We start from the raw sequence: 27,702 nt of genomic DNA on the forward strand, positions 1-27,702 counted from the left end.
AACTAGTTAAATGGCACCCCATATTTGCAAATTTGCGAGTGTCAATCAATTGTTAAATGTGTATTTGCCACCATTTGCAAAATGCATGCAATCAGTGCTTTTAAAAATGTTTGGCAGACACAAAAATAGACTAAAAGAAAGAATGAGGAAACCTACATAAAAACTGTTTGTCCTTGCGCTAATTTTGCATCTGCAGGAAGATAGAGCTGGTCCAAGTGTTGGATGGACCAGCAGACTGCCTAATGAACTTACTGACTTGAGACCAGGAGTACTGCAGCTCTGACCACAAATGAATATGACTGATCCTGAGAAAAGTAAATGGTACCAAAGAGAGGAGAATTAAGACAACGAAGTTGCAGCACAATACAGCAAAGCCAGCTGGAAGATATTTGGCATGAGAAGTCTTCTTTTGGCATTGTACTGCATCCAACAAAGCAGTCTGGCAGAATGCAGGATTAATAACAATCCAGAGAAGTGGGTGGTGGGTCATAAGGATTTCAGTGCTCAGCACTTACTATAAATGTTCTCCTTTTGTCTTAGAAAGACTAATCTCTATATGGCAACGTTCGGTCTGTCTGTTGCCAGCATTCAACCTAGTCACTCTGATAATAGGACAGAGCTTTAGAAACAGGCTTGAACCAGCATGTTCAGCTCAGTGGTTCATGCCATTACAATATCCACATTCACTTTAAACTAATTTCAATGTCTGATGTACAACTATGAAGTAAACAATCTTCAGAAACAGGTCATTAGGAATAGAAGTGATTACTTACACCTTTGTCTGTCTACCAGTGACATCAGTATTCACCATTCCTCTTTACACACTACTACAGACATACATTTATAATAACAACAGTGAGGGAGACATAGTGGTGAATGCAGTACCTGAAAGCCACAGTTTGAGTAAAAGTACAGATATCTTACCAGAAAATGACTTTAGTCACTGTCGCGGGTTCGCTTTCAATGATGGCTCAGACGATGAGAAACTTCAGCGTGGTGATTTTTTTATTCACACCAAGTTCCCCCAAACAAGAGTGGCAAAAATATTTACAGTGCAGGAGTGGGAAAAAAAAAACCCTAATAACAAAAAAAGTATTTACACGACAGGTTTCACACTGGCAGTTTGTCACCCACATTGTTACTTAGCCACGACCAAAAAAAACCCAACCAACCTAAATGAGCAGAGCTCCCCCTTATATATTCTTAGCCCCTCCCCCGGGTAAACCATTTACCAAATTATAGACTCCTACAGTCAAATTTGACAACACAACAAACATAAATTCAAAAATCAATGATATATTTTGCATACAGGAAAAATGGCATTAATCGCCCTCCATACAGCGATGGCCCAAATACCCCCAAACCAAAATAAATCATAAAATATCAGTTCATACAATGTTGATGGTATAGTCCATGGTCACCTGACCCTCTTAAGCGCGCCACCAAGCGCTATTTATAGTGTGTCCAGGAAGTGCCTCAGTTTGGCCCATGCCTGGAGGCAACCAGAGGCAGCAGCAGCAGGTAAGTGTATATGTGTGTGTGTGTGTCGCGTCAGCGCCGAGTGTGCAGAAAAGAGTTCGGACAGCGGGGAAAAGTTTGTGGGAGTGCAGGACCGCGGGACACAAGTGCGGGCCTGCAAGGAACAGTTTTCGCCGGAGAATGGCTCCGCAAGAACAGTGGGAGCGCTGCGCGCTGTGCGCTCCCGGCACCGGCGCTCTCTCTTCGGCCAAGAGAGAGAGAAACGCACGCCGGTTAGGGCATGACGGAGCGTTCACGGGCGCCCCGTCACAGTCACATATTAGAATATTATTTGAGTAAAAGTATCTGATATTTACTGTATTTAAGTATCAAAAGTAATTCTGATATTAAATGTACTAAAGTATAGAAAGTAAAAGTACAAGTAAATACTGTTAATAAAAAAGCAAGCAGTCAGAATTTTGAAAATTATTAAGTTTCTTTTAAGCATGGACACCACCAAACTTTAAAATTTAAAGAACAAAATCCACTTTTTCCTTCCCTCCCATTCATTTGTCTATCTGTCCGTCCCTCCCTTATCCCCTACAGTAACCACCCAGTCATTACTTTAAACTTAAAGATTTGCTGTTCATCTTCATAACAAGTTGGTTTTCAAAATTTTGAGAATTCAGTCTCGCTCTTGGGCTGAAGACAAGTCCTGCAATGCTAAATAGCCTTTCACAGGCCGCTGAGGCCAGTAGGTGTGTTCAGCTTCACAGATAGCCTGCACACAGCTGGGAAGGATTTCCATGTGATCTGCTGAACCGGCCAAGTATCCGCCCAGTTTTTTTGAGCTGTCTTTGCTTGAGACGACTGCAGGGCAGAGGAGAAGTCATCTTCATCAGATGAACTGGACCTGGTGGCATCACCTAGCTGCAGGGAGGGTTCTTCAATGTGCTGCTTGATGAGGTCAATTCCTGAAATATAGTGAGGATGAAAATATAAATTATAGGATTAATACAACATTCTAACATGTCATGACCCCAAGCTAAGTTTTTGTGCTAAATAGAGTTTTTTTATTTTGAGGTTTATAAATTTAGTTTCATGCACTATCCATGCATCCATAATTGATCTGTGAATTTGCCAATATTACAAAGTGTACTCTGTTAGGAATGAGAGTTCAGCTAGATTAAACCCTTGATGAAAACAAAAACACTATATAACACTATATAAAAACTATTTCATCGGATTCAACAAAAAATTGCTGAATGAGTCATTAACTAAAATGGACCAATGATAAGTGGAAATTGGGATATAATGTGAAACAAGTCCCCAAGAAAGGGTGGGGAAACACATTGACAGTTCGAGACATTCAAGCCCATGCAAGCCTTAGTTTTCTGGCAGGACGCATACCCTAAAGAACTCAAAGACACCACCCATCATGGGTGACTATAGAAAGGGACATTAGTGGCTCCTCCCTTCCAGCACAAAAAAACCCAACCCTCGTTCATTGAAAGGGATTGGTTTTATAGTCAAAAACTCAAGGTGTGGTATCAAATTAAAAAAAAAAATCAAGTTGCCAAACACTTCCATTTCAGCCCCCATTTGCTATAATCTCGCATTTCCCCTTCACAGCTAGATGCTGTTTTTTTTAACCTGGAAAAGGAAAGGCCTTGTTACTATTAATGACCTGCACACTGATTCTTGTCATTTGCTCAGCTTAAAGCAAAATTTACACTACAGTCATCCCATTTTTTCAGGTATTTACAAATCAGGAACTATGTCAGAGGAAACATTTCAAATTTTGAAACTTATAATTCTCCTGATGAACTTCCCTATTGGCAACTGAACCTGATGCCAAAAAGCTGGTCTCTATGTTCGTAAATATATACGCGGGTCAGACTGCTCCACCTACACAGCACCTGAGGACATCTTGAGAGAGTGAAATAGGAGTAAAAATTCTATAAGACGCATGGGCTGAATTAACTGATGTCATTCAAGATATCATTTAATTCAGTATAAGGTCATATAAAGACTCCATTATTCACATATTAAATTACATTCATGGAGTTCTGCACCAGACTCTAGACTAGACCAGTTTTTCATTACTACTCAGATGTTAATGGACATGATCTCCCCCTTATCCTGAAACAGCCATTCTAAGCTGGTCACAACAACCAGAAACTAACCTAACCTAACCCTACTGGGGTCACCCGTAACATCCAAATGTATCTTCTGGTGATCATGAATTCCACGTAATTCAGCAAAGATGCTTTTTTATGGACCACAGTGGTAGTTGAGGAAAATTCTGGCATGATGGTAGTACAATACAGAACCTAAATCTATCCCCAAAGTCTTGAGTAATATCCTATGGAGACCATGAATATATGTACCAAATTCCACAGCAAACTGGCTTAAGGTTGAGCTGACTGGCAGCGTTTTGGCATACTGATGAACAAACAGATTGGACAAGATACTGTACTGGATGATGTAGAACACAATTTATGTTCAATGCCAATGTTCAGTGATAATGCAAGAAAAATTGTGCCCATTATATAGTATAGGAATAAAAAAGTTTGTGGAGATCAATGTGGTGGATGAGTTGTTACTTCTCTGATTTTCATCAAGGAAGAATAGAGTTTACATTATGTCTACCATGTATGACACAGATTTGCCTATCAAAGTTCATCAAAGTTTACTGTAACTACATCCAACTACATCCTCCATAATTCTGCCTTTTATGCATTTCAAGGCTCTGGCAGCAGCAGGCTACACAAGGTAGCCCAAAGGCTCTTTAGCTCCACAACCATGTTCTCCAGCTCCTCCTGGGGAATCCTAACGTGTTCTCAGGCCACATGGGATATATAATCCCTCAAGCATGTCTTGGGTCACCTCTATGGGGGATGCCACTTCGACCCCTCCCTATCAGACCACCTCAACTGCTTCTTTCAATTCAAAGGTGCAGCTGAGCTCCTCACCCAATCTCTGAGGGTGAGACCAGCCACCCTGCCACTACCAAGTCCATCCAGTACAACACCCACATAGCTTACCCTCCTTTCTGAATGAGGCTCTGAGATAATTGAACTCCTTTACTTGGGTCCAGCAACTCACTCCAACGGGGAGTAGAGTCGAGTAGAGTCCCATAGCCTCAGACTTAAAACTTCAGTGTATCTGTTCAGTAAACTGTGCATGACAACTAAAAAAATATGAAACCTGTGTAGACTGGGTTTAAGGCCCCATTGTTAGTGGGGTAAAAACATGAAAGTATATGGTGAAGACAAAATAACAGGAACAACTTACAGTACAATATAAGTAATCATATCCAATTTGACAAAAAAATCTTGTCACAAGGTCTGCTTACTTGTTTTTTTCTGAAGCTTTCAGTCATTCATCAGTAGATGCAGTTTGCTCAGTTATCATGGAGATGGTTTACCTGTTATAATGTGACTTAAGTATTGAATTTCATTCAAAAACATGGGTCCTGTCTTTGGGGGTACCAGCAGAGATTTTAAGGTGTTTAATGGTTTGTGGTAAGTACACAGACAGAGCAAAACATCCTATTGCTGAAGGGGATGGCAGAAAGCAGCGCCTTACTGGATGATATGATGTTACGATATGGCTAGAGTTGAACCTGGCTCAACTTTTTGGCCGGACGACCCTGCATTTGTTTGCTGGAGCCCTCTGCTCTGGTAAGTGAAGAGGGGGCCTCTTTTTTAACACAGGACCAATGTTGGTCTAAACACCAAACCAAAACCATTCATAGCATCAACTGGGAGGAGGTCAGATGTCAATCAGGAGTCAGTGGACAACTAGGAGAGATCAAAGAGGACATTCACATCCAAGAGATGTTCAGTACATGTATGAACTAATCTTTAACACTAAATCTTCAAACTGAACTAACTATACTTTTAGCAATGGAGCTTCTCTCAGTGGTGACTAAGAGCACTGTTGTCAGCACACAGAAACAGTCATGATGTGATAACTGTCGCAAATAGTTGGCTTGGTTCAAGCTTATAAACAGTGCTTGTATAGGCCTGGTTTTATACTGATGTGAATGTGATAGCTTGAACCAGCAACACACTGAACGTAATGTACTGACGTGCTGAACATTGCAGCAGTATGACCACTTAGGTTAGGAAAAAAGGAAAAACAAACATAGTATATATACTATAACAACATAGTCAGTTACTACAAATATTTTAAGTGAATTGAACGAAACAAGCAAAGTGAAAGTAAGTCCCACCTCTACCTTGAACAGAGACATGTATGACACTCCATTATCACATGACTGAAATTCTATACTTAGGTTGTGTGATAACAGATAAACCATCTCCATAACACCTGAATAAACTCCATCTGCAGATGAAGGCCAAGAGGCATGGCTGAGAGGTTCAGCGGAATCCAGTAACTGGACCTGGTAATAGGTTTTGCTTTGTTGTCTTGTCAAACTGATATTTCCTAGGTCAAGAATGGACCCTAAACCTTAATCCAATTCAAAACTTCTCTGACACAATTTAAACAGAGGTTGAATAGTACAAGCTCCTAAAAGGTCCTAATTATTTCTGGGTTGTATTTGATTGATTGAATTATTGATTGAATTATGTTGTTGTGCTCTTTGTATTTTGTCCATCTCCTATATATGTCTGTGTTTGTTAACTGGGTCACACAAACATAATATCCTATAATGTCATTTTGAGTTTGTGAGTGTATCTCAACTGACTGTGTGGTTTCCTTTTATAGCCTCCTCCACACTCTCAGTAAAGAGTAACTGCGAATTGGATTTCTCTTGTGGAGGAAGTCACAAACTCACTTTGATGTTCCGTCATTGAGTTACCCTGCATGAATGCAATCCAGCAACCCAGGGAAGAAGAGAAGAGAGTATATACCAAAGGTGTGTAGCAAGACATAAAAAACCTAATTTCAGCCATACTGAAGAAAATCCTCCAGGTGAGTATCTGTAACGTCACACTGAGATGTCTACTCAGTGGATGCACATTGCAGTTTTTTGATTATACAAATATTTTTTAGAGCCTGAGCAGCTTTGGAAGCAGAAATAATCTTATTGGCATGGTGACTTTGTGGTTTGCACCATCACCTCACAGTAAGGAGGTTCTGGCCTTCTAAGTCCTGCTCTTTTTTGTCCAGAGTTAACATGTCCTCTCTATATAGGTTAAAAGCAGATTCTACTTTTAGATTTTTTAATTTACAAGACTTTTTCTTAGTTGGATCTGTCTGACTGACTGTTCTATTTGTGAGTTTTGGTTAGTGGGATCCTTTCTCTCCTTAGTCCTTTGTTGTGGCTGTCTGACACATCTTACTACATAATCCTTTGAGACTTTGAATGACTGAATGAATAAAGTGAATTAGAATGGCAATTTGGTCTGATTGTGAAGCTGCATCTTTCCATCCACTTTTCAACTCACAATTTCAGTGGCAGTTTAGCCAAGCTCAATGTCCCACATCAAACCAGATGAAGAGTCTACAGCCATGTTAGCAGCTCTGTGAGGCTGTACTAAGGTACATTGGTGCTCTGAGCTAAATGTTAATGTCAACATGCTAACTCACAAAGACAATCATAAGTGGTGCCAGAACATCATGCTTGGGGAGGCTACCAAATTAAGTGATCGAACGCAACATAATTTATTTGAAGGGACACTTTTAGCGTTAACTGGCATATTGTCATTTTTAACACTTCATTGGTGCAATGTTGCTAGACATAAATAATAAACAGTTTGATGAAGCTGTTTATATGATTAATTCTACTTTATCTCATGTTGTACATTGTAACATCACATCACAAAATATGACATGGCAGTTTTTACACCATCATGCATTCCAACTGCTGAAAGAATGCAAAACTAAAGTTGGAGAGCAGGTCATGACATACAGGACTGATGAGCTCCTGTAACTCGACATCTCCAGATATAACAGGCTGAATATCGAGTTATAACTGACCAGTCTGAAGTGTGTAGAGTTTTGTGTGGTTATTCTGTAGCAGCCTGGTTTCATCTGCAGGTGATTTAATGAAGGTAAACAAAGTGAATGACTGTGCGTAATGGCACTGTGCTCTGATGCAGCACTTCTCTAATCTATATGTTTTATCAACATATAGTTGCAGCTGTGGACAACAGATACTGTAATAATCACCCACATTCATTTATATATCAGTGCAGACTGATTTATCAGTGTTCCAGTTTTAACCACATTAAATGTTATTTCTGATGTCTATTTAAACACTACTACTGGTTGAAGAGTTTTTGATTAAAATGCCACAAGTAAAAGGTAAAATGCTACAAATAAAAGTGGCCAGTGAGGTTTTCAAGACAGGAGGGAAGACAAGTACTTTTCGGGACAGAGCTGTCAATCTCATTTGCACAGCTGATGTGGCCATAATGAAAGAATATTACATTAGGGGACATTATGAGACAAATCACCACAACAAAATGGGCAGTTGGAAAGGTAGCACAGGGTACAGTCGTGGTAGCAGAAAGAGGCTATAAGTGGCCTTTCTGGTAAGGCAGAGGAGCAGTTGCTGGTGTTATCTTGTCACAATGAAGATGCAATTCCAGCAGATATCTCACCCTTTCACAGGAGGATCCTTAACTCACTGCTGAGGACATGAAAATATGGCTCCTCTTCCCTATGTTTTCACCTTTGCAGTCACTGGCTGCAATAAAGACTAAGCACAGGATATGTTTACATGTGGAGAATGATGTTAGAGTTGCCTATCAACCATAACTCCAAGAAGAAGGCTAAATTGTGTGGTTCAGATGAGGATAAACATCAGCCAGGGGACAAACAAATTTACTTGCAGCTTGGGAGTTCCAAGTGAGTTCGTGGAAGGCATTTCTGTAGGTGTGTGGTCATGCCAGAGGCATCAGGTCAGGAAGAGTGATGTTCTTTCCTTATTATGCAGATCAGATGGAAATCAAGCTCTCCTTGAAACTGAAAATCCCTGTCACTGAATAGAAACTGTCAGCATGAAAAAAAAAAACTGAAAGGAAAAAAAAATCAGAGATCAATCAAAGATTGTCATGTTGTTTTTTCACTGTAAATACAACTTTTTTTCAATACTTTAATGCCAGTGTTTCTTTGTTCAGTTCAAATTTTGTTTGTCAAAATCTAAAATTGCTGTCCTGGCTCCATAGAAACCAACAATTTATTCTTATTGGTAAATTTTTACTAACCATGAATAGTTAAGTACAGAAGTTTAAGTATTGTATTAGCAGCAAAATGTAGTTAAAGTATTAAAGTTAAAGTAGTGGTTTGGTTCCCTCGACTGACATATCATTATCTCCACCAGGTGTAAGCCTGGAGGAGATCATGCAATCGGTTATTTGTTTGTGTGTATATAACTGTCCGCAGCTAATCTCACATACTACATCAGCCTAATATTTTTTGTGCACATTTATGACTGTATGCTCAAGGACCTCTCAACTACTTTATATACAGTTAGCTAGTTTAGTCCAGTGGTTTCCAACCTAGGGGTCAGGCCGCCTTCGAAGAGTCACCAGGAAAATTGAAGGGTTGTGAGATGATTAATGGGAGAGGAAAGAAGAAAAAAAAAAGGCAAAATATTAACAAATTAATCTGTAAACAAAACACACAAAACAATTAAGAACTAGAACTCAAAATTAACAATGTACTAGTGAAAAATATGATGACCCTAATTTTAATACTTTTTTCAAAACTTTTTAAAATGGAGGAAATTACAGAACGACAAGTGGCCAACATTATCAGTGCACTAAAAAGCTCTAAAGCTAAAGATGCCTATGGGCTTGACACCAACTTTTTAAAATTAGACAAAGATTCCCTGGTACGCCCGATTACATATTTGGTTAATCTGTCATTCAGGCAAACAGTTGTCCCATCAGTTTGGAGGTGGCCACACTTACCCCAATCTCTAAATCTGGGGATAAAACAGACATGGCTAACTATCAACCAATCAGCATCCTTCCAGTTATATCTAAGATTGCTGAGAAGTGGGTGGCAAAGCTATTGACTGAACATCTAAATAAAAGCTACACCCCTGTGCACCCTATGCAATTTGGGATCCGTGCCCACCATTCCACAGAATCAGCAATCTGTGTCTTCTTAGAAAAAGTTAAATTCATATTGGATAAGAGTTCCTATGTCGGTGCTGTCTTTCTTGATTTAAAGAGGGCATTTGATACCATTGACCACCAGATTCTTTTATCTAAATTAACTCACTTTAATTTTTCTGAAGAAGCTATCCTGTGGATGAAATCATATTTATCCAATAGAAAACAATGTCTTTGTGTTGATGGCACCAAATCTCCTTACCTTGACTGTCCTGTAGGGGTCCCACACAGCTCTATTCTTGGACCAATGTTATTCACACTATATATTAATGACTTACCCAATGCATGTCAAAACATCAATATTCAAATGTATGCAGATGATGCAGTAATTTTTACACAGGCAAAAGATGTCCAAGAAGCCTCCTTAACTCTTACATCACACTAACTGGTCACTTGCAGGTGTAACAACACTCAAACCAACAGAATTACTTTTCAAGAAAGCTATAAAAATTCTTGATAAAAAAACATAAAAAAATAAAAAAACTTTCATTCCAACATTGTAACATCCTGGAAAAATATCATGTATTAAGTTTTGAGAACTTCAAAAACTTTAAATATGCTTGTTACCCCACCTCATTTAGATTAATTTATTAGACAGAGGGCTGAAAGTGGCAATAGCACTAGGGCCACCACTAGAGGGGACTGTGTGGTAACATTTAGACACACCACATTTGGACAAACTGCGCTATAAGTAAAGGGAAGTAAATATTGGAATGGCCAACCACTTGCAATAAGGGAGTGCCCCATATATTCCACCTTTAAGTCTCATCGCAAACAATGGCTCACAGCAAACCAGAACTGTGAGCATTTTTAACCGGACATGTGAACAATGTATTTTGTCCCTTTATGCTGTGTATTTGTATATTTGTATTTGCATGTTGTTATTTAAACTGTTTCTTCTTTTTTCACCTGCCTAGGGAATACAGATGTTTCCATTTTTTGCTAACTCCAGCATGTTTACATCTTATATTGTATTCTGATGTGTATTAATGTGCTCAGTCCCTATCAAATAAACAAATAAAATAAATAAATAAAAATAAATTTGAACATTTATTGAAATGAAACCATGTGAGAAGTTTAGAGGGAAAAATCACTATTTGGTTGAGCTCTTAACAATCCATAGACATCTGAAATGTGACCCCGACTACACACTGCTTTTTGTAAGAGGTCAAAAGCCAAAAAGATTGGACACCACTGGTTTCATCTTTAACAATGTGTTGTATTTTAAAAGCTTGTTATATTATCCATTGTGTCAAATCTTCATCTGAAAAGTGACTAAAGCTGTCAAATAAATGTAGTGGAGTAGAAAGTACAATATTTCCCTCTGAAATGTAGTGGAGTGGAAGTATAAAGTAGCATCAAATGGAAATACTCAAGTAAAGTACTTCAAAATTGTACTTAAGTACAATACTTGAGTATATATGATTAGTTACTTTCCACCACTAGTCATTAATATTATGTATTCCTTTATGATGCCAAGTGTACAGAATGTTATTATTCATAGATCTGAGTTCATTCTGTTTCAAAGGTGCTTAGGTAACAGCTGATTTGTGATTTAGTTTAATAAGCCTGTACACTGATTGAGTTTGACACCCTTGGTGCGGCAGGTTGAGCATGATACCACAGATCCTGATAGAACTGAGATGTGCTTTCCAGTGGTCAGTGTGGATATTTGTCACTTATAGCCAAGAGTTAAATCAGTCAGTCAGATTATTTCTGCCTCCCCCATATGTTTGTGGAAGGAAACCTTCAGCGTGTGCACTGTGACTTTATTTGCCTCTGTTCTCTGTGGTCCAGCCCGCAAATATTAATCAATCAGCTTGTAAAATACCTGCTCAGTAGGGAGAATTTCAAATAATAAAACAATTTAGAGAAGGTAGTTTCATAGAAGTGACTGTCACTGAGGGAACTTGAGAGTCCTGGTGTCGCGCACATATGAATATGACGACCTTCAGTGTGTTTGTGCTGTAACTCCTCTGCAGGGATGAGGAGGATGTCCTGCAGGATGATTAAGAATTCCCTGCTGGCTGCTGGCTGCTGCATTAGTATGGATGCTGAGTAGGTGAAAGTCCTCTCTTGATGCTGTGACCCTCAACTGCTGTCAGGTATGCGAGACATCTACATCCAAACAAGAAGTAACTGCAAACACTTAAGGACGATAACAGCAGGTAGCTCAAAAGTAATGAGACCATAGAGAGTCCATAAGTGCTTCCTCATTGTCTAGACACTTTATAGGCCTTTGTACCCACCCCTCCAACACACAATCACTCTCTCACACACACTCTCTTTCAACCACACTATCACTTCATCGGCGAGTTCATTTCCATTCTGAGCGCTCCGTGCTGGTGGGTCAAAGCCCTGATTGTGTGGAGAGCTGATGGAGGCAGAGACTCTCACTTCCCAGTGCCTTTATTATGGAGGAGGAGGCTTCCCTTGGGCTCCCTGCTCTTACACTACAGCCTCCTGGCTGCAGCAGGGAGGACATAAACGTATTCATAGCAGCCACACCAGCCCCTGGATTGTTTGAAATGATTCAGGTAAAGAGCTGGTGGAGCTGGGAGATGATGGAGAGAGGGAGGGGAGGGTGTTGGATTAGATGCAGTTCAGCAAGCTGGGTACCTTTGTTTCCCCCAGCCAATTCCATCTGACCATGGGAGAAAAGTGTGAGCGAAATCTTTTTCTGTCACGTTTATTTTCCATCCAGTTGCCATCATGGGAGAGCTGAAGAGAATGAACATGAAAAATTCAACGCAAATCAATACTAATTCAAAAAGCAGGTTTTTCATGTGATTAACCTGCAGGCCTGTATGTATGGTGCACATAGTATAAACACAATATGTTTTGTACCAGCCATGATCATAAACATTTTTGATTATACATGGGTGGAATTAGATAAAAAATAATTCACTTTCTCACTGTTGAGGTTCTCACAGGTTTCTAGGAAGTAAATGTCTGAATAAACTTAGTGTTGTATAGAGAAACTGACCTATTTAGCCCACATTTATTAAAACACTACATTAATGGAATACCTAACCTCACTTGATAATATTAATTCATGCAATATAATGATTACTTAAATTTTGTTATTTTTAGTATTAGTTATACCAGTTCTGTGGCACTGTAGCTTCTTAAGCTAATGTTAATGTTAGCTTGACAGACTGACAGGATGAGCTAACATTGGCTTCACAGTTCTTGAGGTCTAGATTTGGAGATTCGGATGATATGCTTAAAATTATGATATGATGCATTTACACTAGGAGATTTCAACATTTGTGCCAGCTATTGGTCATTTACAGTTAACATCTACAGAGATACCTGCTAGCTGCCTGTCTGAAACTGATGTGAAGCATCATCAAAATAATTTATCTAGGGCCAGACCCACTATGAGGTTGGTGTTTTTGAACAGACACAGTCCACTGTCTACTTTTCCAAGCATCATAAGTTACATTCTTCTATCACAATACCATCTTTACTTGAATGTTAATTGTTCAGACGCTGGCCTGCAAAGAACCAGACAAGAGCTGAGAGTTTATTTTTGCCTCAAGTAATGTCACTTGAGTCAGCGGGGGTTGGGGCTGAAGACTACAAGTTTGAAGATGACAAAAATCTGGGGGGGTGGAGTTAGAAAGAAGTGAAATGGATGGATGTATTGAAGAGAACTGGTTCAGTTTCCCATTATAGAGAAACTACCTGGATGTTGCTCACGCTTCCTGAACACTGGGGCCCATAGAGCATGCTCAGTAGAGACCACAGACTGTAAAAATATGGACGTAGCCACCGTCCCATTGGTTTCTGAAGAGTGGTTTTGAAGCTTAAAGTGAGCGGCTCTGACCATTGCCATCTTCGCAATGCCTGACTCCTCCTAACTCTCGGCTTATCCAAAATGGACAAAAGAGGTGGAGCTGATGCTGGCTAAAGGAAGCCTGGTTGTTAAAACAAGCCACCAAGCAGCTAGCGACCTGTCACTCAAAGCAGCCATGTAAATGGTAAATGGTAAATGGACTGATGGAAACCAACCTGATGGAAACCAACCATTCACACACATTCATACACTGATGGCACAGAGCAATTTGGGGTTCAGTATCTTAGTGGACGACCCACTCTACCTCCTGACCCATAGCCACCATGTCCTTACTTATGCATAACTTTATGGCTGAATGAAATTTAAATGGATGAGTTATAAAAAAAATCACCCCATGTATAGTTGTCATGAAAGGGTAAATTAGCTGTAGAGACCAAAACAGTTTTTTTTTTTTTTACCAGGCTCTAAATATGTTTATTTCTGCTGTAAAGTTGGGCGTTTTGGGGGATTGGGGATTGACTCGCTTTTGGTGCCAGCCTCAAGTGGCCATTTGAGGAATTGCATTCATTGGCACTTCTGCATTGGCTTCATTTTTCAGCCTCGGAGGTTGCCGCTTGGTAGAGACTTCCACTGGCCAAGCCAGCTAGCTTCCTGTTGGCGCTCCACTAACTTGAATAGGGTTGAAATAATTGAATCATGTCTGTTATTGGACTAAATGGATCAAATTTTGACAGTAAAGTATTCAGCCACTCCTTTTCCACTGATTGTGTGTGGGGAAAAGTGCTTTTTGGGCCAGTGTGCATCACCTGACAGACCTGGAAGATGTAATTACACGATTTGGTCAGTATGTCAAATTGGCTTCACAGCCTGGCGCTCTTTGGGGGCTTGGTACAGTCGAGTGAACTGAGTCAAGTTGCATTGCGGGTAATGAAGGCACCAGGTGACAAAGATTGACAAAGAAGAACAATGTGTGGAATAAAAAAGATAATATGTCTGGTGCTGCTGCATCAATCTTGAGATATTGTGGAGTGCACTGCTATATCTGTGGAGTACTCTTTCAACATACTGTTAATGATATAAGTTGCCTGATTAAAAATACAGCTCTTGCAATTTGAAAATTACAATGGCAATTTTTATATATAAAAAAAATGAATCCTTTTGCCCTAGTAACAGCACTCAAGTACTGTACATATCACCCCACTTATGCAGAAAATGCATTCAAATCTAGAGCACCCCCCCACCCACTGCAGTTACGCCAAAACCACAGACACTCCCCCTCCCTTCACAGCTCTGGAAATACATTCCTCCAGCATTCCTCAATGTTCAATGACAGGTCGGTCCATTATCTGTGTAATATCATGTTGTCTGAGTTTGAAATTTATCAAGACAGCTTAATATATGTAACTGTGGCCCAACTACTGTCAGTCTCATGCTGTCAATCTCTAGATCTCAAACTGCAACTCTAAACAAAAATTACACATGTAATTATTGTTCTCTGAATTATGGATGATATCCAGACAGTATATAATAACTGGACCCTCTGTGGCAGGAGGATGAAATTAATCTCGCCACACTGCTCAGAGTTGATTTGTGTTTATGTCTGTCTTTGATTGGGGAAAAGTGCAATGGTAACATCAGTTACCAGGCTAGATAGCTAATTAGCTGCTCAACTGCAGCACATTAAACAGCTTGTAAACATACCTGCAAATGTCACTTTGGTCCTGTTAGCTGGTGTGCTTCTTGGCATTATTATAAAACAACATTCATCTCATAATGAGATGACTCATGTTATTTAAATCACCAAAGAAGCCTAAATACCTTAAATAGACAATAACAATCCATAATAATAACAATAAACAACCACCACACTTTTGGGTGATTTACACCTGTAGTGCAAAACTTAGACATATAAATGAACATCAGTTACATTCAAGTCCTTGCTAAACAAGTTCACACAATGCTGATTAAACCTGTCACTGCCAGGTAAATCTCTCTGTATTTCACAATGTACCAGAGATTTTACCCATGAGAACTCATGAAGGTGCAATGAGAGACCACTACACAGATGTACAGTAGTTGCTTACAGTGTAGCATAACTGCCATGTTAGTGCTGAAACATACGGTGGCAGTAGCTGAACCAGTTTCACAAACACATGCATGGCATTAATATGATGCTCAACATGAGCTCCGGAAACTTCTTAATAGGCTCTTGTTGCCCCTCTGAAATTCAAGGAACTGATTCAACCTTTCACTGCTGTGATCGTGAATCTGCTGCTGTATGAACTGAAGATAAGGGCTCTCATATGGATACACGGACACCTGGGATGCTGGATCATCACAGCTCAGGGATGCATACACTGTCTGATCACATCCTCTGCGGCTCATGTGAAGGCTGCCAACGTGACCTGACTCTGAAGCTTGGGTTTGTGCTGAGACATTGTTTGTGTGCTGTATGGCATCACTATGCATGGACATTTCTGCTGGGGGGAAATATCAGCGGGCGGGTCAGGGATGGAGAATTGTTTTGTTTGCTTTTATGGGTTCATGTGAATGTCAGTGAATGTTAGTGCAGTGGGATGAATGACAATCCGCCTCCTCCTGCACTCTGATGTTTTCTTCACTCTGACCCTACAGTGTTGACAAAATGGAAATGATCAGGGTGTAAGGCAGATGATGCAAAGCGTCAGTGGAATAATGTGAAAGCTATCAGAGTAATGAGGTGACACTGAGGCTCGACCCCTCTTCATCTGTCTCTATTTGTCTGTGTTTCCAGCAGCCATCAGCCAGCGCTTTTCATTTCATGTTCTGATGTGATAGTTAATTTCCACACTACTGCATCCATGGCTGGAAGAAATACTCAGATACTTTACTGAGGTAAAAGTAGTAATACATCAATGTAAAGATAAGTTTATTGCTATAGTTGCATTTGAAAGTTTATTTGAGTAAAAAACACAGGATTGTCAGCAAAATGTACTTGAATAATCAAAAGTAAAAGTATCCTTTCATGGAGTTATATTATATCATCTAAGTACTATGATGATACACTCATGTGTAAGTAACATTTTACTGGGTGGAACTAATTTATATAGCCTACTGGGCAGTTTAATCTGCAAAATCCTCAATGTTACATAGGAATGTCTCTCTTTATTCAAAGCAGACACAACAGTCCTAATTATTATTATTTTAAGAACCATGCCACTGTGGTTTTGCTCCTTACACCTGCAATAACTGATTTATTTTTTTCCTCCTGGGGGCAGTGGAAACAAATTGTGAACACATTGTCGACATATCATCACCTTTCAAGCACAAACAGTTGTTTATTTTCACATCCAGCCGTTACGGAGCAACATTATCATTCATTTGGAGTCGTATTTCTGTCCACCTGGTGAATGTAAGTCCAATATTCACTGTCTTTTAGTTCTGTTTTTGCTACCAACTCCTGAGGGAAATATCTGACTCTTTAGCTGCCAGATGCTCCACTATGTTTACCAGCTAGTCTACAGCTAACTGTGTCTGTTTGAGCACGAAGTGTACAGCAGATTTTTAGAGCTTTTTCTTTGAAAACAACACTATGAGAGCACTGAGAGTGAACCAAAACAGTTGCAGCCGGACAGCTAAACAATGAGCTGAAACTCACTATAAAGCTCCGTAAAGCCGAGAGGAGCTGCAGAGTTGCTGATAATTCTCTGTAAGTTCATCACTATGAGCCACAACCAACACATTACACACTGACAGCTCATACATTAGTATGCTAAAACTTTTAATTACAGCAACTTTAAATACAGATGTTGAATTGCATGTATACTTTTCCATTTTTGAATGCATGCAGTATATTTGCATGCATTATTTTCCACACTGTCCAATGTTGTCACTGGTTTCCATTCATGTCTGTCAATTAGCAGACAGCAGACTTTTCTCTAATCTTTGATTTTTGGTGAAATACTGGATCATTTGAACATTATTGAAATTAATTATTAATTGTTGAAATTATTAATTATTAAATTAATGTGAAACTTTAAACTTTAAAAGCAAAAAATACTTTTTGGTGGAGCTGTTAACAACTTATAGACATCTGAAATGTGACCCCGACTACACACTGCTTTTTGTAAGATGTCAAAATTGTACTTAAGTACAATACTTGAGTAAATGTACATAGTTACTTTCCATCACTGATGGACACCAATAGATGCCTGGAACAATGGGAAAATACAGTGAAATACAGCATTATTATTTGGAAAATGATTGGTTTTGATGAAAGGCACACAGCACTTGTTGCAAATGGGCGAAAACATGCAACTGCACTTGAACCGTCCTTTAAAACAAATGAATCAGTGCAATCAGAATGTTCTCAACCAGTTTTTCATTAAAATCATCCTCATTTACATACCACAAAATATCAGTGTCTAAACAAGAAAGAATAAGACAGGTCACAGTGCAATTATGAAAAATTAACAAAACGAAAAAGAAACAGTACAAATTCATGTCAACCAAGCAAAATACATGTATGTGATGCGTACCTACATCATCTCTGGGATTGATTTTCAGTTTGGCCCTTTAGAGGGTCACAGCTGGTGTAAGCTCTCTTTATTCTGTGTTGATTTTCATCACATGTGAAAATCACAGGGGCTTAAATGAATCCCCTAGTCAGAACGCTGAAAATGAGGACTGTCACAGAATTGTCTGCTGTGTTTGGGTGCGAATTGCTAATGACCCTCTGACCTCAGCAGAGTAGGTGTATCTCTTCATGTCTAGTGGAATGATTGATTGCAACGGGAATGTTTGCAATAGGTAAACAGCATTCAGTCCAAAACAGAGACACATGATCAAAGGATCACTATCTACATGTTTAGCACTATGTGTTCCAGCCGGCTTCAATCTGTCTAACATTTCTCTTTTGGATTAATAGATTATCATTATTATCAACAGATTATTATAGAAATATTAGACAGGGCTTGAAATGATCAACTAAGTGAATTTGAGCTGCCTTTCTTTTTCGATCGCCTTCTTGTTCACTGTATTGCACATCTTCATGCTTGCAGTCCTGCCAGATTACATTGTATCACACAATTCCTGGTGCATTTATCACACAGAATTATAATTTGAATAATTCATAATATTGTACACTTAGAGTAGTTGTTATTTTGTATGCACATTGGTTAAATAAACCACTTCAGAAACAAAATTATAATTACATTTTTAAGGTGTTTAAATGAGTGTTTCTCCTCAGAATTCTGTCAGTAGCTGGACATGAAAAATAACCTAAATTGTATATTAGCTAAGGTATAAAAATAAAGAGTCAGCAAGCCAAGTAATTTGACAAAGCCTCAGCATAATATTTTCATGACTATTTAGAGGAGGCTAGAATAAATCTGATCCAATCTCAAGTGCAGATCCAAACCAACAATGAATTTATCTATTAACAAATATTGTGTGTGTATCAGAGTCTGATATATCTTATTCCTCTGTGTCATAGAGCTCCATTGTTGTCCACAATCTATTAAAAACACATCAATGAGTCACACTCTTGCACTGGGTGACATGTTCCTTCATTACCATGAACACACACACTGCAGTTTATTTTGACTCAATCCCACACACACCATCCTGCTGCCAGAAATACTCAAAGCACTAAATGTGGATTCATCCACCACTGAAAGTAGTCCCCAACAAATGCACTATTTTCTTCTGTTTGAATAATGTTTCTTAAAAACTACAGTGACCAGCTGTTTTAGGAAGTTACTGAGTCTTTCTTTTTAAAAAATGAAACTATATATTTCTGAGCTGTTTTTAAAGATTTTCAGTAGCAGCCAATGAGCTTGAGCTGAGTACCCAAGTCAGGGTAGGGATCAGCATGTATTGAAATACAGACTAACACAGTCTTAGTTTGCATCTGCACATGGGATTTCTTGACAGCATGAAAAATGTATACAATAACATCAGCCTTATATTTCAATATTTCTGCACATGAGTAGGAACAGTTTGCTGGTATATATGTATTTTCCTCATTATGTTGATGAAAAAAACATAAACCTGTTTTCATTATGTTTCTCACAAAACATATGTGCTACTGCATATTAGTTGTATATTAACATAATTTTTAGAGGACAGGCTTGCATTGCTGCATCACTCCACATAAACCCACTGAAGCTTTCACATTGCAGTGATACAGATGAAAGAATGTGAGTGGGCTGTTCAGTAATTTCCATTATGCACCTCTTTCGATTATCTTCAATGAAGCCAAATGGAGTTTGTGTGCTACCTGACTATCAGTCAACAGACAGCGGATATGATGGCAGCTTTCTACTGTATATTTATAGCTCGCCAAAGCAAGGTGACATTGGAAGATTGTTATTGCAGCAGCACTGACTCTGTTTCATTGGAGTGAATAATAATTCACTATTCCCCTACAGGGACAGCATTTAAAACAAATCACTATCCCCAAATGTAATATCCCAAAATAAAGCATGTCCCCCCTCACCAACCATATATTATGCGTCTGATTCCTCAGCTATGCATCAAATGTAGCATCAACCAACGATCCATTCGAGGTAGTATCATTTGTTTTTCTTCTGTGCAATTGTGATGTCATTTGATGTGAAGTTTTGAAAGACTTCGCTCTCTTGCTGTCTGTCGAACAAACACAGTACATGCTCTCCTACAGCAAAGGGCATGTAAAAATTCACATAGAAATGCTGCATGGACTTTAAAGAAACACATCAGTCAGCTGTCAGCTGCTTCATTGCCTTGTTCCTCTCATGGGCATGAATACAGTGATGGAACCCCGAGAGACATGGCTGAATACTGTATGTCATGCATTCACATACAGTAACAACATGTGGAATATATACTGTATGTGTATAATGAGAAGACAGCAGCTGTGAATAGGATAAAAAAAAGACTCTGCTTTAGAAAGATGTGTCAACTCTGTTTTTTCTTTCTATTATTTCCCATAATTCAGAAACAAGCAGCAGCTCTGCCAGAGCAACTGTGGCAAAATGAGTCTTTGTTTGTACTCCACAGAGGGAGATATGGTGGTGATAGAGAGATAGGAGGTGCTATAGGAGGCTTTATGAGTTTCCTGTCTAAAGCAGGGTGCCATTACTCAAGCCATGTCAGTGCTGATCTCAGCTCAAACACTGCTGTCCCCACTGATAGAGGAGCTAAATAAAGAAAATCCAGTTTATCAAGTCTGCTAAACCTGAGTGAAGGATCCTGCACTGCATCTGTCTATACAGTGGCACATTTTCTCTTTTCTATACACAGGAGATTAAAATGGTGACAACTGCCATAAGGAGTAAAGGTCATATGATAACGACTGTGAATGTCAATGCACGTTTACCAAGTCTCTAATGGCTGACAGTAAATGTGAAGCTGTAACTGGCCTGGTGGTGACCAAATGAAATATTCCTATTCATGGATAAAATGCTGTTGTCTCCTGATGCTTTGTCAAATTTGTCTATACAGGATGTGTTGCATAAGCAGTATGTGGGTCTTAACAAGCCATGTTTTTCATTTTCAGATGTTCAGTTTTGTTTTTACAGAGTTGTTAGCTTCCAAGAACACCGTCCTCAATGGCTATCTTTTGACAAAAAAAATCAAAGTTGAGATTTTTTTGTCAACTGCAGTGTCCAAGGTCAAAAATGCACTGAGGCTTAACTTGTAAGCCAACATGGACCAGGAGTCCTTTAAGTGCTCAGAATCATGGAAAGTTCCTTGAAAACTTTATCTGTTGGTGAGGATGATTGAACATGAGTGTGTGGACCTGAAGTTGAGATTGCTCTGTCATATCCAATGGTTTTGGAAGGCGCTGACAAATGATGTTTTGTTGATAGGGCCACCCACTCAGAAAATTCCATTATAGTTTATTTTTAAAGGCAACCAGAAACATTGTTGTTTGGTTTGGAGGAGTTACTGCCGTGACCTTAAATTCACAGTAAGAAACCTTTTCTCATAAAGGGTGATCCAATGTTAATAAAGAAATATTGTACTTGCCACTTTAAAGGGGACATATTGTGCTTTTTGTGGTTTTCTGTTATTTATATTAGGGGTCGACCATTTTTCAGGGCCGATACCAATACCAATTATCGGTCAGGAAGAGACCGATAACCTATATTAAGAACCAATATATATATATATATATATATATATATATATATAATACATTTGCAGTAGAAATGAAAATGTTGGTGTCAAAATTTAGTACGCACAATTTTAACCGGAGCTGTTACTGAACCTGTGCAACCACACCTCTGCTCTAGCAGGGAACAGGTTCAGTTGACAGACAGGACAGACAGTTTCGGCGGAGCTCCAGTTACACTGCGATTTAACATTTTAAAACAAGATTTTACAAGCTGATAACTGCAGGAACAAACAGCTGGAGAGTTGAAGAACTGCGGGGCGAGATGCAAGAAGGATTTCTGTTGTTTTTGCAGCCCCAGTTTTAGCTCCTGAAGCTAAAACTCTCTCTCTCGATCAGCATATATTTGAAAATGAGAGTGGCACTGGGGGAGATGGATGTTATCATTCTACCATTTATATAAATTTTATGACGAAGAGAACCCACGTAGAGGCCTCACCTTTTCAGGGCTGATTTTAGACAGCAGATGACAAGTTGAGCCATTTTCAAATGGTGAAATGCCTATTTTTATAAATTTGGTGTCAATGTCAATATTAACACCAGCATTGATGTGTTTCATCACAGTACAGTCATATAATTTAGTTTACAGCTCAAAAAACACGTTTGAATGTGCAGTACCTCTTTTAACTTATGTAGAAATGCCCCCTGCAAGAAATAAGTCAGGGCTTCAACCTGATCTGAACGCTTCGTTTGCAACGTTTATTTCTACCTTGCCAACAGGCTGACGTTGGCTCATCATGCGCGCCCATAAACAGCCGTCTGTTCCATAGTATGTGTTGCTAGAAGCTGACATTTTCAGTAAAAGCTAATAAATTCTAAGCTCAGTGAACCAACTTCCTTGTACATACAGATGCCTGATGGACTGCCTCTCTCTTGAGGCAGTGCTTCTTCCTAGGAGCTACAACTGCTACCTATGACTGCTTTTGGTTAGAACTAATTAAGGTTAGGTTTAGGGTCAGGAACAGTGTCTGATTTTAAATGAAGTCTCAGAAGCTCTGCTTGGAAGACTTAACTTGTCAGTCACATCCCGAGTGGTATAGACACAAGAGACTTCCATTTAAGAGCAGCAGCAGATTTAGCTTCTTCTGTGGTGAGTAAGCACCACTGAACAACAGGAACACCTAGGCTATGTTGAATAAACAGAGACACAGGTTACAATCCCCCCTCCTGGAAGTTCCCAAAATTCTCAACTTTGGTCAAGTAATGTTTTCCTAGGTAAAGAATGCCTTGAACTTTTAGCTCAGTCTAGTTTATATGAGTTATGACAAATATAATAAATACATAGTAATGTTTTAACTATGCTAGCAATGTGGCTCCAAAACCCTAACCAAGTGTTTTTTTGTTTTTTTTGTGCTAAACCTAACTAGACCTTAACCATATTGTTGTCATGTCATACAACATATCTATTTTTGTTTTGGAAGGCACAGACAAATTATGTTGTCCCTCTTATTATTGGTGATAGAAAATGCTTCTATGTGTCATGCTGGAGTGAATGGAACAACAATGTATGTTTTGTTTAATTTGGAGGACTTGGTTATGTCACACCCAGTAATGACAACATTGTGCTAACAAAAGTAATTGCTGAGATCTCGGAACACGGAAGCATCACCAAAAATAGGTCGATGAGACACATTTTAAACAAGCCAACACTTTATCCAGATTATCTAAACCTGGAGGTCAAACTAAAAGTGAGCAGTAGTCAGTAATAGGAAGTGGGTCTGTAAACTGTGATGGATGCAGTGTGAGTAATAATTTCACCACATGTCTTCATTTATTTTCTTGCTAAACTGGAGATTTGATTCCAACCTGTCTGATCATCTAACTGCTTATGGTTCTTGATCCACTGGACCTATATTCAGTGTCAGTGCCTCAGCAATTAGTATGGTGAAGACAATGTTATTAAAACTTGTAGAATTGATAGCCTGAGCTACGAAAATAAAACCTAAGCTATGAACCCCAGTTTTCCAATTGCAAAGTCATTGTGAACATGCACGACTGCTAGCATCTTTTATATTTACTTCAAAACAAGGGTCTAAGGGTCAGAAACTAATTTTGAACCTCAACTTTTATCCATCTTGCAATTTATTTGTCTTCAGAGTGAGCCTTATGGGTTACATGAGTTGACGCTAAGCCATGAGCCCAGTGAGGTAAAGACAAAGGTTATACTGAGTGTCTGATGAAGCAGATTGTCAGAATTTTTAAGAATTAAACAATTAATAAATAATACCTAAGAAATTATGAGGATTTTTTCCAAACTTTCCTTTTTATTGATGTCTATTTCGTCATGAATATTTAATGTCATAGAGAAACAATTCAGATTTGAAACCAAGTTCTCATGGTTACATGGTTACCTCTGAAGCAGTGATGAATCATGTGTAGCTGCTATTTGTGTGGCTATATTTTGCACCTTAAACCAGCAGCACCTCAAAATAGATATTGCTTTTCTTCAACAGGCTAAACAAGGATAAATGCAATTTGAATCTTTAAGCACAAAAACAGGCAGTAAATAATCTCTTATTCTTGTTAATATACCCATTGATCTTTGGGGCATACAAAATGTGCTGCCACTTCAGTATTTTCTGTCACTTTCTCTTCAGACTCTTCATTAGTTGTAGTTCTCCAGTCCCATCGGCCTGTGATGTCTTTGTAATGATCATCCATGCAGGTCTGTGGTCTCAGTAGGAAGCAAATGAGCCTGAAATCAATCCATGATTTTACACCATGACAGTGATGAGCTGTACTTGAGCCCGTCTCATGCCATCGAAGAGCACTGCTAGTCTCTCTGAGCTCATTCTTAATTTATCTGCATAATGTGTATCTGAAATGCTAATGTTAACTGGAAGTTTTCTTGAAAAGCTTTTGAATTCTTTAAAGGGTCAGCAAAAATACAACAGGCAGTGTGAGGTCCCAAAACAAATATGAATTGCACATTAGTTTGCCTCCCTTGAGATCTCATTTAGACTAATTGATTTATTTGCAGAGTTGTTTGCCACACTAGCAAGAGCACACCAGTCTCTGATAATATTTTTCCAGAAGTGCTTTTCATACACTATTTTTCAGTCTCAGTCTTTTATTAATCCAGACACCGAGATCAGAGGACAGAACAAAGCTAACATAACAGTAGGTCCAGGCAGAATTAGCCTCCGTTGTCCTGGGGGGGCTGCTCAGCTCACCTTGTGGATTTCCTGCTCTCCTAGCAATGTGCAACAGAGCACGCTCAGTGGGAGAGAAACCAGCATCTGTTTACATCAGCAAAACCCTTCCCTCTCTTTGCTTCCTGCTCTATAGGGAGTTTTCATTTTGGCTGTTTGATTTGATATCGTATGAGAAACAGAGGAGCGTGGATGTGTGTGCAAGCGGGAGCATGTTGGTTGTAATTACTCCCCGAGGGAGATCTCCTCCCCCAGAGATATTTGCCTCAGTAGAAAAACCGAGACAACCATGAATTTCATCTAAATTATGCTCAATGCCAATAATCTTAACCGCATTAAATCTACTACTCTTTGTGTCTGATATGAGTGTGTTTCTGTTTTTAATAAAACTAGTGCTGAAATAGAGGCTGTTTTGTACATTTTCACTAGTTTCTCCCATAACACCCTGAGTGCTTGATCCATAACAGTCGCTCTGAGGATTAAAAGTCTCTGATTACTGTCGTCACTGTAGGTAGCAGCATGTACAGTTGCAAGTTGCAGCTCATAACAAGAGCATCTAGTGTTGTCATGACAACAGCCACATCTTAGTCATTTTGCATGATTTCTTCCATTCATCATATCTGAATGATGAAGAAAAAAACATCTGTCATTCCAACCCTTCCCTCTTCCCCTTCTTCCTCAGTCACCTGATCATCACCTGCCTGCACACCTGCCTCTTATTCCCACACTCTGCCTCCTTTAATAAACTTAGCACAAAAAGTAAGGAAATTTGTGTTTGGTGGATTATTTCTTTGTCGTAACAATGCTTCTTGGCAATAAATCTTATACCGTTGGAAAGCCTGTTCATTTCCCTTTTAAATGGTGCCACATTTGTAAGGAACATGCATTTGTGGGATGAGCAGCACAGCTGAGTATGTGGGTTCCACCCATGAAAAATATGCCAAATCTTCTCTGCCAATGCCAAACAGCTTATTCTGCCATTGACTTTTGTTAGGTGTTTGGTGGATTGGATGATTGAAGTTTGAAGAAACAAGACATAATGTGTCTTGTTTGAAGAAATAATATGTCTTGTTTCTTCAAACTTCTATCATCCAATCCACCAAACACCAAACAAGAGTCAGGAAATGAAAGATGTATTAAAATCTCTGCCGGAGATTATGGCATTTTGATACTACAGATCATGATTTAAACAACAACTAGTGGAGAATTTGAACAAGATGAATATTTATTTAGTCGAGATCTGATCTAACCAGCTGCTGGAAACTATCCGTCATGACTTCTTTTTTTTTTCATTTCAGATTTTGTCCACTTTCCAGGCAAGGTCACATAAGCCTCAACTCTATTGTGCTCCCTAAACACAGCATCCAGCCTGTTTCCCTGCCTGTCTGCTATTTATCCCAGGTAGTTTTGTTTTTTTATCCCTAGCCTGCTCCTTTTTTGGACTTGTTTGCTTAAGCTGAATGCTTACCTGTTGCTGAACCTGGACCAAGACCAGGTAACCTGCTGTTTTACCTTACCAGTTCTGCCTCTGTATCCTGTTTTTGGGTCCACTCAATGCTCACCAGATTTGTTATAAGTGTGACATTTGTGGGTGTTTTTTTCTTCATATAAGATTTTTTTTTTTAACTTCTATTCCTGTGAAGCACTTTGTGAATTTCAGTTCCATGAAAGGTGCTATATTAAATAAACTGACATTACGACCTGTTGTGTAATAATGTCAGTCACCCAAAAACAGCAGGGAGATTATTCCATAAGAACAAGCCTGATAGGAAAAGGCCCTGCTGCCTGCCTGCTGACTTCTTTTTAACTTTGGGTACACACAGGAGCCCTGTATTTTGAGAGCTGAGAGCTTGAGATGGAATATAAAGTTTAAGGAGATCAGACAGGTATGATGGGGCATTCCCATTTAGGATTTTATAAGTCATGAGAAGCACCTTAAAATCTGATCTAACATGGATAGGAAGCCAATGAAGGGAAACAAGAATTGATGTAATATGGTCAAGTTTTCTTGTTTTAGTTAAAATTCTAACTGCAGCATTGTGAACCATCTGAAAACTTTTAGTACTAGCATGTGGCAGACCTGAAAACAGAACACTACAGAAATCAAGTCTGAATTAAACAATTGCATGTAGAAGAGTCTCTGCGTCAGGACAGGGAAGACTGAATTTTAGCTGTGTTATGTAAGAGGAAAAAGGCAGTCTTGGTGATTTCTTTAACGTGCTTATCAAAAGACAGGCTCAAATGTAACACTAAGATTCTTGGCTCACCTTGTGGTGAAATCACTTTGTGAAATCACAGTTGTCAAGCGTTTCTGTTACTTGATGATCAAACTGGTGTCTGTGTCTAGCAGGGCCAACGACCAGCATCTCAGTTTTATCCAAATTTAAATGCAGGAAATTTAGTGACATCCACTTTTTCTTGCAGCAGCCAAGCAGGCCTCTAATTTAAGCTAAGTATGATCATCAGAATGTGAGATGGTGGCACACCGGGTCGCAACAGCTTCTCACTGTCGGTGTGTTTGTTTGTGTGAGTGCTCGTCTGCATCTGTTAATTGCACTCACAGAGACAGCTCCAGTAGGCATGTGTGCACTCGACAGTTTCTGTTATATACTGCATCTATATGGGTGTTCCAGGGGAAGAGTTACAGTCACTCTGGATGCTGCACCGACCACAGCCTTGCCTTCTGTTCCTGCGGTTGTTGCTGTTTGTTGCTGCTAGTCATGTATCTATTGTTGTTGTTGTTGTTGTTGTTGTTGTTGCTGTTGCTGTTGCACTTCTCTGTATCCCCACTCCCCCCACCCTCTTCTCTCTCTCTCAACCCAACCGGTCAAAGCAGATGGCCATCCACCTAGAGCCGGGTTCTGCTTGAGGTTTCTTCCTGTTAAAGGGGAGTTTTGCCTTACTGCTGTCGCCAAGTGCTTGGTCATGAGGGAATTGTTGGGTCTCTCTCTCTGTAAATTAAAGAGTATGGTCTAGACCTGCTCCATGTGAAAAGTGCCCTGAGATGACTTTTGCTGTGATTTGGCGCTGTATAAATAAAATGCGAATTGAATT

General features: G+C 39.2%; 1 long non-coding RNA gene across 2 annotated transcripts; it reads left to right on the forward strand.

Annotated features, from left to right (window-relative positions):
- The first annotated feature begins 1,370 nt into the window (after positions 1–1,370).
- Positions 1,371–26,294, forward strand: LOC121890700. 2 transcript variants are annotated; one of them, XR_006093885.1, is made up of 4 exons: positions 1,371–1,521; positions 6,196–6,346; positions 11,540–11,662; positions 25,947–26,294. It is a non-coding gene; the product is annotated as an uncharacterized LOC121890700 (long non-coding RNA). The 2 variants fall into 2 exon arrangements; XR_006093884.1 differs by lacking the exon at positions 25,947–26,294 and adding an exon at positions 15,592–16,299.
- The last annotated feature ends 1,408 nt before the right edge of the window (positions 26,295–27,702 follow it).

This window comes from Thunnus maccoyii, chromosome 23 (genome assembly GCF_910596095.1).
Source record: "Thunnus maccoyii chromosome 23, fThuMac1.1, whole genome shotgun sequence".
NCBI classification, from domain to species: domain Eukaryota; kingdom Metazoa; phylum Chordata; class Actinopteri; order Scombriformes; family Scombridae; genus Thunnus; species Thunnus maccoyii.